This window comes from Tupaia chinensis, unplaced genomic scaffold (assembly GCF_000334495.1).
Source record: "Tupaia chinensis unplaced genomic scaffold, TupChi_1.0 Scaffold000366_1, whole genome shotgun sequence".
NCBI lineage: Eukaryota > Metazoa > Chordata > Mammalia > Scandentia > Tupaiidae > Tupaia > Tupaia belangeri.
In genome coordinates this window covers 639,138-646,098 of record NW_006159863.1, presented here as the reverse complement: position 1 = coordinate 646,098, position 6,961 = coordinate 639,138, and the positions used below count along the sequence as shown (strand labels likewise).

Below are 6,961 nucleotides of genomic sequence, written 5' to 3'. Positions count from 1 at the left end.
CATGACTGCCTTTGTGGTTCCAATCCCAGACCTGGGTACTTGAGAAACATGTTGGATGTATGTGCGCATGTGCCCAAAATCCTGAGAGGAGAATGGAGGTGAGGGGATGGCAGTGTGGCCATCCCCCCTGGGAGGGAGGTGGCTTCTTACTTTCTCTTTCTGGTGAACACATGTGCCCTACACCGAACTAACTAAATAAAATAAAATCCTGAGGTGCCCTTGTGAATTTGCTGCATACAATTTTTTAAATATAGACCTGACAGAACTATTTGTGGCTATTTCAGGAATTTTGGACCTGCAAGCCATGAGCTGGATAAACCTCTGGTTTTTGTTTATTCGTTATTTTAGTTTTTTACTATAGGGTATGTGTGCTCACTGGAGAGAGACAGAGGGGGAGGGGGAGTGAAACCAACCCCCGGGGGATGGCCATGCCACAATCCCTTCACCTCCATTCTCCTGCTGGGATTTTGGGCACATGTGTACACACACCTGGCATGATTTTCAAACTTCCAGGTCTGGGACTGGAACTGCAAGGGTAGCATGGTTCTCTCTTGTAGAATAGAATAGAAGAGGAGGAACTACCCATGCCACAGTGTCGAAGCTCGACTCCGCACAGGAAATCTTCCTGAAGTCTCTTCTCCTGGTTCCTCACTCCACTCTCAGTGATGGCTATTTACATAACCTGAACAAAGCAAAGAATAATGGTGGGTTGTTGGGAGGCCTGGGCTTGAGTCCCAGATCTGCCACTTGGAAGGTGTAACGCCTTGGCCATAAGCTCCTCTTTCCAAAGGCTCTTCCAGCTCTAAATATCTATGAATCTATTCATCTGCCCTCAAGCTTTCTCCTAAGTGGCCAAAGTTTTTAATGCACTTGATTTTAACTCAGCCTCCTCAGAGTGGAAAGGAAAAACAAGTTTCTTCTGTTGTATATGTTCTGCAGGCTGGAAGCTGAGAAATGTGCCATCTTTAAATCAAATAAAAATCCATTTTCCCATCAGGCAAATTTCTGAAAAGAAGCAAGAAAGAGTAACAACTGAAAGCTCTATGCAGGGGGTGCCTGTACATGGGGTGCAGAAATGCCTTGCAACTGAATGCGCATAACTGGGTATGTTCAGTTTGAGAAAATCCATCAAACCGTGCACTTGTGACATGTGTATCTCTCTGTATGTATATTATCCTTTAGGTTTTATAAAAAATATATTTTAGGGGCCAGCAAGTGGTACAGTGGTTAAAGGTGCTGTACTTCCACATGGCCAACAACGGTTCAAGTCCTGGACCTGGAAGCTTGCTTTCTCACTTTCTCTCTCTTTCTCCTCTCTCTCTCTCACTCTGTCCCTCTCTGGTCAAATTTAAATAACTAACTAAATAAATAGAGTTCAATAAAATAATTCTTTAAAGAATTCTTTATTTTGGGACCAGCAGATGGTGTAGCAATTACATCACTGGACTCCCACATGGTTGACCAAGGATCAAATCCTGGACCTCGTGGCTTAAAATGTGCCAGCGGCCAGGCACATGTACATGTGTTCCCAAAATCCCAGAGGAGAATGGAGAAGAAGGGATTGCAGCATGACCATCCCCCCAGGGAATGATTTCTTACTTTCCCTCTGACTATCTCTGTGTCTTTCTTCCTCCAGTGAATACACACACCCTAAGACAAAAACCTCTTTAAAAAAAAAAAAAAGAAAATTCTTTATTTGAATTTTATTTAATAATATTATTATTTTTTAAATGTATCAGAGGGCTGGGGTGGTGGTGGTGGTGGTGATAAGAAAGCAAGCCTCCAGGTCCAGGGCTTGAACCACAGTCAACCATGTGGGATCTCAGCACTTTAATCACCACACCACCTGCCACCTCCACCTATTCTTCAGTTTTTAAAAAAAGCAAATTGCTTGCCAGGAGGTGGCGTGGTGGTTAAGGGTGTTGGACTCCCATATGGCCGACTATGGTTCAAGTCCTGGACCTGGTGTCTTGTTTTCTCTCCCTCTCTGGTCAAGTTAAAAATAAATAAATAAAGTCAAATAAAAGAATTATTTTTTTAAAAACGCAACTTGCAGAATTGAAACAATAAAGAAATTACATTGAGAAACAACACAAGCAATACTATTTTTTAAAAATAGCCTGACAACGAGTTCTAAATGTATGAATATACTATGTGCTTGTGGGAATGTTTGCTGTTTGGTTTGGTTTGGGTTTTCTGCAGAGAGAAACGACCAGTACTATTTGGATGTCTGCCATGGAGGGTACAAGCTATATTGCCTGTTCTGTGGGACCAAAACCAAAACAGAATAAAAACAAACAAAAATCTCCCACATCCCTGAAAAGCAAGAAGGAATGCGAGAAGAATTATAGAACACACCAACTCAGCAGGTGATGAAGGCGTCGGTCTTCCTGCTTATCCAACTTGGTTGTCTATTGCTGTGTTTCCGTTGCACCCACCTAAGACTGGACAGGCAATTATTTTAAAATAAATTTAAAATCATTTGAAAAACAAAATAAAAATCATAAGGCTCTTACTGGCTACAAGGAATGTTTTTTAAAAAATTATTTGATTTATTTATTGTTATTCTTCAATTTGACCAGAGAGAGACAGAGAGAGGGAGCGAGAATGAAAAGGTAAGCTGCCAGGTCCAGGACTTGAACCACAGTTGGCCATGTGGGAGTCCAGTGCCTCCAACCACCCACTCCATCTGCCGGCCCAAACCTGAGAGACTTTTTGATCTGCTTAACAAGACCACCTTTATTCACCATGCAGTTCCTTCCCTCATTGTTTCTCTACTTGTTTACCACCACCTCCAGAAGCCCCAAGCCCCTGTCACGCTGTAGCTTGGGATGTTTTACAAGCTTCTCAGAGTCTCATGTTTCATGGGACTCCTGTGCATATACACGTAATTAAAACGATTTTTTTTTTCATTTGCCAGAGGGTACATGTGCTCATTGGAGAGAAAAAGATTGCCCCCCATGGGGATGGTCTCATTGAATCCCTCCTCCATTCTCCTTTCAGGAGTTTGGGCACACACATGCACTCAGTGTATTTTTCAGACCACTGGGTCCAGCATTCAATACCTGCAGTTGCCATGAGGAATCCAGCCGCCCTGACCACCACACCTCCAACTGGCCTTTCAAATAGTTCTCCTATTTGTCCAGCTCATGTCAATTTAATTTGGAACCTAGCCAAAGAACCTAGAAAGGTGGAGGGATGCCCTTTCCCACTCTTTCACAGTGTGGCCTCTGCTCTAATCAGCAATGATTGTGCAGGAGAGCCCAGAGCCACAGAATAAAAAACAGCACGGTTCACCTGCATCCTGGCTTTGGTGACACAACTAACTGAGTAACGGGAGCACTTTCCCTGTAATTTAATGATAAGACCATAGATAAGTTCCTTTATAGCTTGAAAATGCAACCATCTCATGATTTGGTGAGTCTAGGAGGATGAATGAAAGTCTTAAGGAAATCTGAAAAAAGAGATTCACAACAGTCCATCCCAGAAAGTAACTCTTCAAAACAAAAACAAACAAACAAACAAAAAAACAAACAAACGAACAAACAAAGAAACACGGGGCTGGCAAGTGGTGTGGTGGTTAAGGTGCTGGACTCCCTCATGGCCAACAAGGTTCGAGTCCTGGGGACTTGGCAGCTTGCTTTCTCATTTTTCCTTTCTCTCTCTCTCTCTGGTCCAATTAAAAATAATAACAATAACAAATAAAATAAGTAATCCTTTAAAAAAAAAATCACAAGGTCAGTGGCCCAGATGGGGTACGCCAGGCAAACACATGAATATTACTGACTTCAAATATAAGGGCAAGGCAAGGGCTCCACATATAGCCACGGTAGGAGCTGAATTTCTGGGGTCGAGAAAAGAGGCAGCTTAGGGGCTAGAGGATAGAAACCCACGGGATGGCCACTTTGTAGCCAAATGGAAATAAAGGCAGAAAGCGGTGGCTATGGCTTCATTTTTTATCCAGCGCTGTGCTGTGATTCACATGGACACAGTACACAAAAGTTTAAACAATTTTTAAAAAGTGAAGTTTACTTGGATCCACTCTCTCCCCACAGGAACCGAAGGAGAAAAGCCAAAGAAAGCAATACGTGCTAGTAATTACAAAGCATGCAGAAGTCTCTGAGCCTCAGTTTCCTCATCTGTAACGCGAGCACTATAATAGCACCTTCTTCAAAGTGCTGCTGTGGCTCGGCCCATGCTCCCGAGCATGCTCAGTTGAGTGGCTACTATGATTTATGTTTTTATTTATTTACTTTCTAGTTTTTGCTATAGGGGATGAGCACACCCTGAAGAGAAAAAGAGAAAGGGAAAAAAAAGTGAGAAATCACTCCTCCAGGGGCATGGTCAGGCCACAGTCGTTTCTCATTCACTCTCCTCTTGGGATTTTGGGCATGCATGCACACATGGCTGGCATGATTTTGAAGCTGCTGGGTCCAGGACTCACACTGTCAAGTCAGCCATGTGGGCTCCAACTGCCTTACCATCCAGGCCACCTACTGGCCCCGTTATTATTTGTTCTTACAACGCAATCCTGCAGATCCAGAAGGTCACTTTGCATCCCTCCACCCGCTCAGATTTGGGGAATGAATTCTTCCAGGGCCATGATTTGCCAGAGTCCTGCATGGAGAGACACCCAGGAGTTCATTTTCCAGAGGATTCTTGATAGATGAATCATTTTTTTAAATTAATCATATTATTATTTTTTAAAGTTTTGCCATAGGTCATGTATGTGCACCAGAGTGAAACAGAGAGAGAGAATGAGAAAGCAAACCATCAGATCCGGGATTTGAACCACGTAGGCCATGTGAGAGTCCAGTGCCTTAACCACTATATCACCTGCTGGCCTGATGAGAATCATTATTTAACACTTAAGCTTTGACTTATTACCCGTTGGGAGACACTGTGCCTATTAGCAGACTAAGCCTCCTGGGGGAACCCCGGGAAGGAGCCTCACAGTAGGCTGAGCTCTAGGGAGAGCCGTCTCACTGACTCCTCTTCCAGGTCTATAAGGTGCTGATGGGGTTATACTCATTTTAAGTTTGAGAAGGAATATACCATGATGGGAATAGAAAATGGCACAAAGCAAGAACTGGCCAACGTTGACAATAATCTGAATGTCTGAGTCCAGAAGGCTCTGCAATTTCTTTATATTTTTAATAAAGAAAAGGTAGAGTGGAGGTCTGGTGCCTAGAAGGAAAGACGGACAGCTCTCCTGTTCAAGGCCTCCTGTCTTTCCTTTATCAATATCCATAAGCCCAGCAAGATTGGCCATTTATTTGGTGAGACTGGAAATATAAATTAATAAAGTCTTTCTAGAGAACAAACTAATGTAAAGAACTAAGAACCAGGGACAGCCCACAGAACAGCAGTTAAAGTGCTGTGCATAAAAATCTGGATTTCCTATGACTGACCCAGGTTGGAGTTCTGGCTGCAGTGGCTTGAAAAACACTACTGGCAAGTGTCATTGGGGCCAAAAGTCCAACAGAATGAAGAGATGGAGGAAAAAGGATTGCAGCATGTTCCTGCCCCACAGGGGGAGGGTTCTGTCTCTCTCTCCCCAGCAAGCCCATGTACCCACTGAGTATTAACAAAACAAGAGGAATCAAGAACTGTGCTGCCCAGCTGCAGCGGCAGTTAGTAGGGCACACTACTAGGATCCCAGCCCTGCCCGTTCAGATGCTACCCCAGGTGGCCCTGGACAGCTGGGACTGCCTGTCACCCTGGCTGGCTGAGAGGAGGCTGCTGCTCTGCAAGACCTTGTCAAAAGCCGTGTGTGTGTGTGTGGTGTGTGTGTGTGTGTGTGTGTGTCGCAAACTTTTTTTAAAACAGGAAAGAATCAAGAACTTCATAAATTATGTGGTCCTTTGGTCCTTTAAGAAATGACAATGTTGGGGCCTGCAAACAGGAGGTTAAGGTGTTGGATCTCACATGGCCTAGTGGGCTTGAAAAATCACATAAGGTTTGTGTGTGTCTGAAATCCGAAAATGAGAATGGAGAAGGAATTACAACGTGACCATTCCCCTGAGGAGTGATTCCTCACTTTCCAACCCTCTGTCTCTCTCCAGCCAGCACACACACCCATGGCAAAAACCTAAAACCAACCAACCAACCAACAATAGTTTACATTAGGTACCTCTGTACAGTGTTAGCTTTGAGCCATTCCATGTATTTATGTTTAAAGACATGAGAACTGTTGATAAGACATTAAAAACAGGGGCTGGCAGGTGGCATGGAGTTCACTGGGATCCCACATGGCCAAATGTGGTTCGAGTCCCAGACCTGGCGACTTGCTTTCTCACTTTCTCTCTCTCTCTCTCTCTTTCCCCCTCCCTCTCTGGTCAAATGAAAATAAATGAATAAAATAAAGTTAATTTAAAAATAAGAAAAATATATTAACAAAAAGCAAAACACCAAATGATTTGCACGGAGTTATCAGTGCAAAGAGAAATACACATAGCCAAATGTGAATATCCCAGTATGTAAAGTGCTTCTGAGAGGTGGCAGTACAGGTGTTTCGTAGTTTTCTAAACACCTAACACTTTCCTGTACTCCCGCTTCTGCACTAAGCGCATATTACTTTGCTTATAAGGTGGCTCGCGGAGGTTGAAAACGACCTCAGATCTCCTCCGTTTCTTTCCCAATTCTTCGAATCGGGTTCATTCTTGCTGGCCCCTTTCTAAAAGTTTTGGAGGTTATGCGGGGCCCTTTAGGCGCGCAGAGGAGCGCAGGACCCTTGCAAGAAGATTCGAGAGGCCCCGGCGCTCGGGGGAGGGAGGAGTCTGCACGCCTTCCCCCTCGGCAAGCACACGCGAGGCTGTTGGGACTCGTTTGTCCTCCAGCTTGCTGGGGGCGGGACGCCCCCTTGCATCTCCCGGCGAGTTACTGGAAAGGCGGCGTTTGGGCTCGCCAGCGGCGCCCAGCCCTGCTCGGGAGCGCACAGCACGCCGGCCGGGCCCGGCGT

General features: G+C 44.6%; 1 long non-coding RNA gene across 1 annotated transcript in view; it reads right to left on the bottom strand.

The window, feature by feature from the left end:
- Positions 1–556: 556 nt before the first annotated feature.
- LOC114008676 (uncharacterized) overlaps positions 557–6,961 on the bottom strand; it is a 7,125-nt gene continuing 720 nt past the window's right edge. Inside the window, exons 2-4 of the long non-coding RNA XR_003550190.1 lie at positions 4,523–4,617; positions 2,359–2,444; positions 557–682 (exon numbers count right to left, since the gene is read on the bottom strand). This is a non-coding gene — a long non-coding RNA (uncharacterized LOC114008676). The remainder of the gene's footprint in view (positions 683–2,358; positions 2,445–4,522; positions 4,618–6,961) is intronic.